The sequence below is a fragment of the Taeniopygia guttata genome, chromosome 1 (genome assembly GCF_048771995.1).
Source record: "Taeniopygia guttata chromosome 1, bTaeGut7.mat, whole genome shotgun sequence".
Classification (NCBI taxonomy): domain Eukaryota; kingdom Metazoa; phylum Chordata; class Aves; order Passeriformes; family Estrildidae; genus Taeniopygia; species Taeniopygia guttata.
Window position 1 is genome coordinate 73,059,458 of NC_133024.1, and position 12,628 is coordinate 73,072,085.

Below are 12,628 nucleotides of genomic sequence, written 5' to 3' on the forward strand. Positions count from 1 at the left end.
TTATTTTCTATTTTGTTTTTTTGATTGTTGTTTCTTTATTTTTAATGTTTTCACTGTAATTGCATACCTCTTACTTAAATCACTTAAAAATAACTTACTTAAAGCACTTTAAAAAACCCTAATCTATCAATATATGGATCCCTGGTGGTAGAAAGCATATTATTAAAGGTGTGAGCAGATGTCAAGCTAAAGTGGAATGGTTGATCATGCTAATTGCTCATTTACCTAATTTCTACAAAAATATATCTAACATGAATATCACTCATGACTCTGTGAACATTTCTGGCAGAAGTTCAGGTAGTCCTGAATTTCCATATTAAATTTATGAACCTATGCCAGACTCTCCTCCACTTTTTTTTTTTTTCTAACACAGAAAGAGCAAAAGGGTGATAAGCTGACAATGATGTTCTTCACCTTGCTGTTATCCTAATTCCTTTCCTGTTGTTTCCAGCAACCCTGAAATTCTCTTGCAAGTGCAAACTGTTGCTGAATGCATATGGATTTACTCAAATAAACCTATAACCATTTTGTATGAGGTTCTACTAGAAAAAATTGCAGTCATGAAATGCTAGGAATAACTGATGCTAATAAATAAGAATAGGACAGTTTATATATTTTTTTGCTGCTTCTGCAATTTCATTACGTATACCTTCATGCATGTGTTCGCTTAAATACTAATCATACTTTTACAGAATAACCTTTAGAAATGGCCTTGTTATTTTATAATAAAGATTGACTTTTAAATGAAATTTAATGTGGGATTTCTGTTGGGATTTGTTGTTACTGTCTCTAGTACAGCATGTTGACCTTGGTAGAAGTGAAGGAACAGAAAAATGAACAAAAGAATCATAAATGAATCCTGGCACTGTGCAGCACTGATGTGGAAAGTGGCAAAAACTAAATAAAATGTCTGCTCTCAACACTTATTTCTGCTAGAGATGCCTGATGTGCTATAAAAATTTGTGATTTACATGGAATCTCATTTTGGTCAATGTCATTAAGCTTTTGTTCACTAGTCCATGACAGAAGGCCATGAGGTAGGAAGTTCTCAATTTTGGATTGGTTGAATAAAGGTCCATGGTTATTGGAACTTATTTTTCTTTCTATTAGAAAAAAAGTGAGATTAAAAGATTGTTATTCCTTTCACTTTATTAATAATAATAACAAAATACTAGTATTTCTGGTCTTGTCCCATTCATAGCTAGAAATTCTGCAATAAAACCCTTTCTATTAGTATTTTATCATTTCTGGCTGTGAGTTGCAGATATAATCCTTAACAGGAAATTAAAAGCAAAGGCAAAGAATTAATAATCTCCAGACTGCCCAGTGATTCAGAATTAACTTAAACCTTGGTTCAATCTTAATTTACCCTTTCTCTTTCTATTACATACAGTATTTAAAAGAAACTTTGTTGCATCCATTCAATATTTAAATATTACAGTAGAGTCACTCAGTAAAGGATTTATTTATTTTATCTTGAGTAACCTCAGAGGCAGTCATCTTGATTCTGTCTTCAGTCAATGGAAAAAGCTAGAAACCAAGCAGATATTGATCTTATTCTGTGTTCTGAGTCGGTCTCTAATATAACTTATGATTTATCTAAATTACATGAGCTGAATCTTGGATCACTGGTTGCTGTTATGTAGAGTTAACATATTTAGTTATATGTAAATCTGCAATATCAGACTCTGAAAATTAATTGCTTGAATTCTTTCTTTATGCATCTACATTCAAAAACATTTCTTGGGTGTTCAGGATTCTGGAATCTGTCCTAAGGTTTTCTAGGGTTTTGAACAAAATTGTACTCTAGAACATGAATGGACAACTATACCTGAAAGTCTCTCCTCTAAAGTTCTGACTTGAAAACTTTCTATGTTGTTGGCATAAACATAATAGTTAAAGGTTATGTGCTCATTGAGATACACATGCCCCATAAAAAGACAACAGATCCTCTTAAAGTAAATAATCTTTAAGAAAACTTAGGGAAAATCATTACAAATACTGAATGTCTGCATCAGTATAAAATGCAAAGAAAATAGTTTTTCAAAGTAACAACAAAGCTGACCTGCAAAAAAACCCCGCTTCTGTCACAGCAACTATTAAAATTATACCAGTCCTGCAAAAGAATTATGTCAGTCTTAGCAGCTGCCAAGCAACGCACTTGTCCTGAAGTGCGTTAGGTACTCTTGGAACTCTGTAGTCTTCTCTACAATGTTCCCTTTATCTCACATGGGTGTTTGCAGTTGCATCACAGAGACGTTTCTGAAAATGACAAGAATTTGGGTTCTAAAGGCTATACATAATTTCTGGACATAAAAAGGGAAATTCTGTAGGAAGTTGGAAGCCTCTCACATGATTTTTTTATTGCATAAACAGATAGGTCATTAGTCTAAGCCAGGTATATCTGTATCTGATGAGGAGAGATCGGCACTTTTAAAACTCCTGAATAGGCATTTGAGGTAAATGGGGTAACTATCTTCCACTAAGTCACTAGATCTTCCTGTTCACATTGGAACTTTTTCTTTATGCATTTAAAAGTACAATGTTTTCTTAAGGTACCTATTTTCAAATATCATTATAAAATTACCACATAGAAATACACAGGAATATCTTGGCAGTGATGATATTATGTTTTGGAAAAAAAAAACCAACAAACTTACTAAGGCAGTATATATGTACAGTGAATACTGTTCTGTGGGAATCCTGACTCCTGTGACAGGAAGGCCATTGATTGGTTCATGGGCCTGGCTGGTTTGGCATTAAGGGAAAGTAGGTCTGATTTTTTTATGAGTGTAATCCTGAAACTACACTGTTCAAAACTGGGAGCTCTGATTTAGTTTTTTTTCCATAAGAACCATAAGGCATGAAGGAACATTCTGTACTTCAGTCTTGTCCCAACGCAGATTCAAGCAAGAGCCATAGTATCTGTCTATCTAGACATGGGTCTGGACAAGCATCAGATCTTGAAAGTATACTTTAAAATTTTGATATTTCAGTGGCAAGTACTCAAATTTTACAACTTTTGCTATGTAAATTACCTAAGAGACTAGGTCATTGCAGCTAAAAGTGTCGGGAATTTACTGCATATACACATAATCACTAAAAAAGAATCCAATTAATTAAAAAGCAAAACGTCTTGGAAGTATCTTTCTATTGTAACTTGGAATCCAAAGGTATTCTAATTCCTTGCTAATAGGTTCCATAAATAAGACTAGTGCTTTATCATTTCAGGGTTAAAATTGTCTAGAAAAGGACACTATGCACACAAAATTAAAATGGCCTGATTGAATTCAAATATAATGCAAGAGAGAGCCCTACTGGCCAAGCCTAATAAATACAATCCCTATTTTAGTAACCTAAATAAATAATTTACCTTAAAATAAATAAGTGAAAAGCACATTCTGGAATATTTACCTTCAATTTAAATGGCTCATTGAGAAATCCAAAAACATATTCATGCATTGTAGCTGCTTCATTATCCCATTGCCTTTGGTAGTGGTGCTCTTATGTAACATTGTCCTCAGTAGAATAAATGGACTATGAAATGTTTTCTACAGGAAGTCGGGGAAGCCCCCTCACTCCTGCTTCTGGGTGCTCAAAAAATGTGAGAATTAATATGAACTTTTAAGATGCTAATCACTCTGTATTGTATACTGAGGCAGTTTAGTTAAGAGAAGCAAGAATTATGCACCCAGAAAAAAAAAATTGAAGGCTGAAAAGGAAATCCTTTGCTGCTTTATATGGGCAGCAAAGAATATAAAAATATTTATGCAGCTTGACTAAACTATAGCTTTCTCAAATATACTTCTGTCATGTGTGGGTGGTGGTGGGGGTTGTGGGTGCTTCAGCAGATTTTACATGTACTTAAATTTGTTCTTCTGTATAAAAGCAAGAAAAATTCCAAGAACAGTAGGATTTGAATAAAGCTGTATTCAGCAGACCATCACCATCTCTAAATGAAAGTCAGCATAATCAGGATACAATGCATACAGGAAAGACTTAATTTCTGGAAGAAAATAAGAAACAAAAAAAAAAAAAATTCTTGTCTCAATTTACTTTATAGTTTAGTAGATATATTAATCTCAGTCATCAGGTCGTGAAACAATTACTTACAAGAGAAAAAATTGAAGCTGGAGTAGAGCAAAAAGATCTTTTTATGCCTGTGAATTTTTAGAGAAGATTTTTTCCTAATCTTCCATTCAAAGCATTAGTGATATCCCAGTGCAAAGCAGGTGCAGCACTAAATACTTTATTATATGGAATATTAATTTTCTAAACTAATTTCTCCACCAGCTCAAACCAGGCATCTAGTGCGATACGAGGAACAGTAAGAAATCCACAGTACCTGCATGTGGATGGCAGACTTGACACAGAACCTACAACAGACCCACAGCCAGCTGGAGCACCAGGTGGAGGTCATATAAAGTAACTTACAGCCTCCCAAGCTGCACTAAAAATTTTTTATTAAGGTGTAAGATACTTGAGCACAAAGGTGTCTAAGTTTTTGTTACTGTTCAGGGGAGAGCTAAGGGAAGAATCTGTTACCTAAATATAAACAACGCCATGAAAGGGGGGTTGCCTCAGGGAAACCTGTCTGGCCTGTGAGTGCTAGTTTGTTGGATGAGGATCTCCCTGGATCATACCCCTTTGACTTCTGTAGATATCTCAAACAGCTTGAAACACCTCAAATATCACTAGAAATCTACACTTAGGCAAGAGGGCCAAGCTCCCTCTCAGTACTGGCAGTAAAGACTTGAGAGCAATCCAGCTCTTCAGGCAAGAGACATTTACGTCTCAATTGGAGAACAGCCCTCAGAATCAACAATTATATTGGCTGAATTGCCCCTAATTATAATAGCACTTTAGATGAATTAGAACCTTTTGCTGTTAGTTCATAAGGGGAAAAAAATATTAGAAGTTCATAGTGATTGCAGGTTCTTTTCCTGGGAAAATATAAAGCAATAAGCATACAAGGTAAGTTTTTTAAATGTTCGTTTTGAGAAAAGATTAAATAAGCTGGACAGAATAAGAATAAAAATATAAATTAAATTAATTTCAATTATGGTTTGCAGATGCAGACTTCTGGTTGTTTTTAATGGAAGGAGTTGTGTCATGCCAAGATTATGCATCCACATTTTAAATGAATATGAATTTGTACACAAAATGAGGAAACTAGAGTGTGAATAAAGGTTAATACCTACTTTTGAGGGCAAAACAAGAAGCATGTTCTGTACAGCCAGTCTATATGTCTTGTACCACAAACCCAAATATCAGGTTTTGCGATGCTATGCCAAGAATTTAAATAGGAGATTAGCTGTGGTCCTAAACAATATGTACAGGAACCAAAAAATATCATTAACATTTACAAATACACTCACCAAAAGTATATTTAAGCACCTTCTGTATTTTAGCAAGCTATCATTGGATACAATCCAATTACTTCCTGCACAGATGCTGTGCAGGTACATAGTGCCACCATGACAACTGCTTTCCTGTTGTTGTTGCTGACAGGCTGTGTATCCATAAATTCACTGGAAAAATGCTGGCATTTTCATCTCTTCTTCTCATCCTTCTTAGTTTCTGTATATTTTGAAATAATGTGACCAAAAAAAGAGAAGAGTGAATGGATTATATATGTTTTTATATATAAAATAGCATAATGATGTTCTTCCTAGCAATTTCCAATGTCCAGTTTCTTTTTTGATTTTCATTATGCACTAAGGTAATATTTTCGCAAATGTATCCACGGTAAATTCAAGGTCTTTCTTTTCAGTTATAGTGGTGCGTTCTGAGCACACTGTTACTTTATAAGAGGTATAAATAAAGTAACAGAAAATTTAAAAGCTAGGTCAGATCATGTCACTAATACAAAGCTTATTTCTACATATGAATGAACACCTACGCAGGACCCAACTCAAAGTTTCTCAGCTGTGTAAGTAAAAGTGAATTTACAATAGGCTGGGTGGATGAAAAGCATTACATGATATTTGAGTTATGGTGAGGTATACATGAGAAGTATCCATCCCTGCAACCACTTCAGGATGGAGAGTCTAATTTTCACTTGAGCTGTTCATCCTTCTACTGTGCAGGCAGAATACTGACAGCCATCAAAGTCCGATGTATTGCTTTTCCTCACTTGGAAATACTACTATAGCTTAGTAGCAGAAACTTCCATCTGCTTCGGTCTTTTTTGTCTGCTTTTTTCTCGCAGTCTCTTCCAACTGCTTCAAGCAATTCCAGCCAGCACCAGCTGAGCATACCTTCTGTGCAGGAACAGCATGACTGCACACCAAATGAAGAGTATGGCCAGTGACCTACAGGGCTGGCTGAGGGAATACTTTGAGCTCATTCACCAGTGGATCCTTAAAGGTAGTGGGAAAAGGAATTTGTGCAGCAGGACAAGAAGTTATTGAAGCTTGCCATATAATTTCAAGATACAAATGAAGTGCACTGTAATATCCAAGGTGGGACTTAGCAGCTATATGGGATAGAGCAGATCAGTCCCACATCTACTACAAATAAGTAAATCCATGGTTAAGTGAGGTTTAATCAGATGTTATGCAAAGGCTTTGGGAAGTCCAGGCTTTACTCTAGTTCTGAACCCTTAAAACCCTTAGTGTTATAATTTGATCATGTAAAACCAAGAAATTATTTTTTTGTTTTCTTGTTTTGCGCGCTTTTCCTCACATTCCTAAATCATCAGTCACTTCTTACAGAACCCTTCATGTTACACAACACCGAATTCTTCTACACTTTTGAGCATACCCAGCACAGTCAGCCATCACATCACACTCCCCAGAGCATGCTGCAGCTTACAAAATTATATCTGACTATATTATGCCATTTATTAAAATAGATTTAGTGTTCCTTGCTTGCCATGTTTTTTGACCAGGTCAATCCTGATGCCACTTTTGTGGTTGAATGATAACATTTCCCACTGACTACAGTTCATCTGTTATTTAACACATGCTCTTAAAATTTCTTGGAATCTCCAACTGCATCATCATTGTCTTCAAACTAGATATGTGGAATAATTTTTTTTATAATGAGGGTGGTGAAACACTGGATCAGGTTTTCCACAGAAGTGATAGAAGCCCCATCCCTGGAAACATTCAAGGTCAGGTTGGACAGGGCCCTGAGCAACCTATTCTAGGTACAAATGGCTCTGCTCATTGCAAGGTGGGGGGAGAGCTAGATAACTTTTAAAGGTCACTTCCAACTCAATCTGTTATGGTAGTGGGTTGCCTTGTGTTAGGGAAGAGTCCTCCATGGCCTTAAGTGTTGTACCAGATCATCATGGCTTTGTATAAGATAAAATACTTTCTTTTCATTTAGACATCTTACTGGAAGATCTCAAATGAAAAATTAATTCCTTTCTGTCTACCTAGTGTAGCTCATTAATCAGTATGTTGGGGCCATTTAGTTTAAATGGAGCTTCTGAAGAAGACCCAAAGGTATGTTGTGCTAATTAAATGAGTTGCTCAAAGCTTGCCTCCAAGAACAATCTCATGTGATTTAGTGGGAAAGTTGGGGAAAATGTAAAGGTATGCCCACATATTGTGCAAAAAGTAGTTTTGGGTGGGAAAGGATGGAGGTTTTGTGGGTTTGCTATCTTATAGTCCAACTAAACATAGTATCTGTTTCAGGTTACCCCAGTCTTTGAAGATTTTTATCCTTTCAACTGAAATCTATAGAAGCAAGAGGCTCAACAGTGTGACAGATTGTTTCTAGTTCATTAAAAATTTTGATAAAATATTCTCATTAGTTTTTAGCTCCCATCAACTCACTGTTAGGCAGGCATGATTTTTTTTTTAGAAAATTGAGGTAATCACTGAAAAAAACCCCAAAAATCTCAGTAAAGAAAGGGAAAACAAATATCTACTATGAATATCTTGCAGTCAGTCAGTCAATCAGGTATCTAGTGAACACTTCTGAGATAACATCCAATTTAATTTCACTGTTAGTGCACATGAAGGTGTTATTTCTTAACAATTGCATGTCCCTTACTCTTTTTTTTTATTATTATTTCATTCAGCAGTAATTTTTCTGCTTCAGGAATTTGTGCCAGAATTACCTGCAAAATTGTATGAAAACTTGCTTCTTAGATTTGTTATTTGCTCATTCCTGTTCAGGTTTGATGTTTCTTTTCATCATACATTCCTGTGCATTTTAGTAGGGCAGTCAAGTGTGTTGGCACTGATGAATAATTTAAAATTCTCAATATACCACTCCTGCATATTTCTGAAGCCTTCTTTTTGCATCACTGTACAGCCTTCTCCTCTGTTTCTGTCATATCTGTTTACCGCATGAAATACTAAGTGTGTAGCAGAAATTTCAGCCCAAGAAATCTGACTTTTTGCCATAGAGGCCCAGGCATTTTGGAGGTTCTGCCCCCTACACCCAGTCCTCCCCCACTGAGCCCCAAGGAGGAGACAAAGGAGAGTGTGTGGGGAGAGATGCAACCCCAGATCTTCATGCAAGGCCCTGTCTGAGGAGTTCACGCTCACCATGGGCATGCTGCTCCTCAAGGACCTGAAAGCACCACAGGTCAGCCGTGACTCAGATCCCTGCATGGATAATGCTGTAAAGCAAACAAAAGGCTATTGAAGATACACAGATTTCATGAAAATTTGCTGGAAAGCCTAACTGTTCTTTTAGATAAATATAGATGTCTGTCTACAATGAAAAAACAGATTATTTTAGCATCAGAAGGGAGATATAGGCAGTAGAGAATAGGAAAAAAGGGTTTACTTAAAAAAAAAAACAAAAAAACAAAAAAACAAGCTAAACAAAAATTTAAGCTATAGCTATAGATCCAACACCCTAAATTCTTACTGAAATGAAAATAGAAAAGAAAATATTTAAAAGGAATCCACAAACTCTGGTCTCATATCCTTACAAATTCCTGTGAAGTCAATGAAAACTATGAAAACATACAGACACAGATCTTGGGACCTTGCTGTTATGTGGCATAGGAGTGGAAACTGGGAATTAAATATTTGGAATGTAGAACTTCTGTGTTGTTCCCTACATGCATCTCACTGAGCCTTAAAAGATCCTTCCAGCTAACCAGGAATAGTCACTCAGTACGATGTGGGAACCTGTGGTATTTGCGCCACCTGTTCAGGGCTGCATAGTATCGTATGGGATCTTGAGACCAAGGCTTAGAGAATCACAAATGGCACTGGGCACCTGTGAAAGGAGAAAGCACACATGGGGTGCTTAAAAATGAAGGATGGTATTCATATTTTCTACTCTAGACTGTCTGGATGTCAGCCTTCTAGTCTAAATTACCAAATAAAGGTAGATAACATCTTCCAGAAGCAATTAATCTTATTTTTCTTAGAAACTTGCTATAGGATAGAAAATTGAAGATAATCTGTCTCACTTCTTTGACCTAGAGGGAACATTGTTTATAGATGTGCACATATATATATATATATGTACACATTAGCTACCATTCACCACAAAAATGTCATTTTCCTATGAGGGACTGTCGCATGGAATCATAGAAACAATACTTTTGGTTGGAGGGTACACTAGTCCAACCCCTCTGCAACAATCAAGAATATTTTCTAATGCAGGTTGCTTAGGCATCTGTCCAAGACCTTGAAGGTTTCCAGGGATGGGACATCTCCCACCTCTCTAGGCAATCTGTTCCAGTATTTTACCATCCTCAGTGCAAAAAACTTCTTTTCTTCTTTCTAGTCTGAATTTATCCTTTTCTAGTCTAAATCCATTACTTCTGTAAAAGATCCCTCTCTGGCTTTCTTTTAGATTCCATTTAGACACTGGAATGCTGTTTGAAGCTCTCTATAGTTTTCTCTTCTTCAGTCTGAACTACCCTCTCAGCCTGTCTTCATAAGAGATGTGTTCCAGCCCTCTGATCATCCTCACAGTCCACTTCTGGATGCACTTGAGTAGGTCCATGTTCTTCTTGTGCTGGAAGCACCAGATCTGGATGGAGAATTCCAGGGAGGGTCTCAGATGATCATAGTAGGGCAAGAATCATCTCTCTGAGCCTTATGGCCATGCTTCTTTTGACTCAGCCCAGGTTTTTCCAGGTTGCAAGTGCACATCATTGGCCCACAAACAGTTTTTCATTGGCTGTTTCTCCCAAATATTTCCGCTCAGCATTTCTCTCAATCTGTTCAATCCACATCCCATATTGAGAACAGGAGTTAGCTCACCCCAGGTGCCCTTGGCCCCTTTGAATTTCATAAAGTTGCCATGGGCCCAATTCTTGAGATTGTCCAAGTCCCTCTGGAAGACACCACATCTCTCAGGTTATCAACAGTACCATTCAACTTGTGTCATCTGGTGGTACACTCAATCCCACTCCGTCCATCCTGCTCTTAGTTTGGGTATTCACAAAAAACCTTTGCCATACAAGACTGTGATTTCACAGGCAATAATACTCAAGTTAAGTTCAGGATTCTGCACACAATCCTTTAAGATGACAGTGCTTTTGCATATCATGGACTTGCTATCTGATATCTGATAATTGTACTTTGGCCAGCATAGCCCATTTTGCACTGTGTAGTCATCCTTGTGTCATTACAAGCGTACACATAGGAAGTTGCCTGCAACAAGAGTCAAACCTCTGGTTTTCATTTAAACAAATGCATTTAGAAACAATTTGAGAAGTACCTCAATAGCACAAAACTGATATCACATCTCACATTACTTTTGCCTCTTGCCTGACCCACAGCTGCAGAATGGTTTTGTGATTAGCAGTGGTAGTACAACATGGCATTGTGAGGCTGTAACACAGTTACATCATATTTTATCACTTTAGAGAATGGGTATAATTGATGAATAGATTGTTCATAAATTTTCATCTTTAGTGTAGTTATGACCAACACCATTAAGTTGTGTAAATTATTCAGATTCTCTCAGGTGCTTACCTTTCATTTTCTTAAGATCTTGAGCATCCACTGCATTGTAAGTCTGTATCTCAGCAGCATTCAGCAAATGTTTCTTTACTGTCAATGTATTTAAATCAGCAGAGTCCAATAAAACTTCACAGCCACTAAAATTACTTTTTATGCAAATAAGCACAGATCAAGCTGCCTCTTATCTAATGAAACCTTATTCAGAATTTTGCCCTTTTAAATGGTAGTAACACTTCAATTATTCAAGTCAGTATACTGCTCTTGATTTGGAACACTGTGTTTGATCTCTTTACAACCAATGAGAACCATCTACTAGTTTCTATCCAGTTGTCATTCAGAGAAGTGTTCTGTTTTTCGCTCTTAAACTCAATGAACCAAATTTTTCATGCTATAACTCTAGAAACATTTGCTACAGACTGACTTTTGCTGAGCACACAGCAATGTAAAAGACACTTAATGTCATGTTTTATAGCCAGTGCCTTTATAGCCTCTGCTTTTTTATCATATGCAAGTTTACTGTTGCACTTTTCTACTTCAATATCCAGCAAAGAAATTAACTGAAAATATTACAGACATATCATAGTTGATGAGAACAATAAAGCAGTGAACTGTGTAAGTAATGTCTGAGCTGTGAAGAGATAGTTTCAGCTGTAACTTCTGAAGGTTTTGTTTGCTTGTTTGCTTCTTCTAAATTGAAGAACCATTAGTATACCCAGACAGAGCATCTATGTTGATCATTAAAATAAATCAAAAATTTTAAAACACATTTTACCACTAATGATCTCCATGCAGAAACCTCACATAGGATTGTACATATCATTTAATCAGGCTTTTCTGGCATTTCTGTGCTTCTGCTTCTATTCTAGTCTGCCATTCTGCCTCATTCGCAGGAGGGAAAAACTACAGCACATAACAAGACAGTTGCTTAAAGGAATTTTTCTTTCTAATATTGGATATAAGACTGAAGTACTTGAAGATCATAAAACAGGAAACTATTTTGGCTCAGCTGTATTTTTCATTTAATGAAAAATTTTCTTCACTGCTCCCCTGCCATCCCATTTTTGGGGCAACCCTCCAGAAAAGGATCTATAAGTGCGTCCTTATATGTAGCTTTCCTTTAAGAGTCCTCTGACACTAACAGAAAAATCTTTGCATAATCACATAAATGCCCACAGGTGATTCCATGACTATAATCTCCTTTGACTGTAATCTCCTTTCACATTAATACTTGCTTGAGTATATTCTTGTCTTAGATTAACAAACTATATGTGCAAACAAATTATCTTCTTGCAAAGAAGTGATTGTCAAATTTTGTTTAATGTGATGATTTTACTCTCTGTGGACATTATTGTTTCTCCACAATCAGACTAACTTGTGTCTTTTGTGGTTATTGACATTTTAAACACACACAATATAAGTCTTTTTGTTTAGTTGATTTTATGCATCAAATATGTATCAAATATAGATCAAATATTTGATACATTAAAAAAAAAAGCAGTGAGCTGTTAAGCAAACAGATGCTCTAGAAATGTTATCAGTATTAGGCTAGTAATTTCCATATAAATATGTGTAGATAAGGGATCTTCTTTCTACATCTACCTGACAGTTTTACATTTTTAATCCAATAATTTTCTTTGCTGTTTTAGTTACAGTATCACATTATGATCTATTAATTGACATAAATCAATAGGTCTACTTTCTTTTTATAGAAACTGCTTTCTTTTTATGGAAAG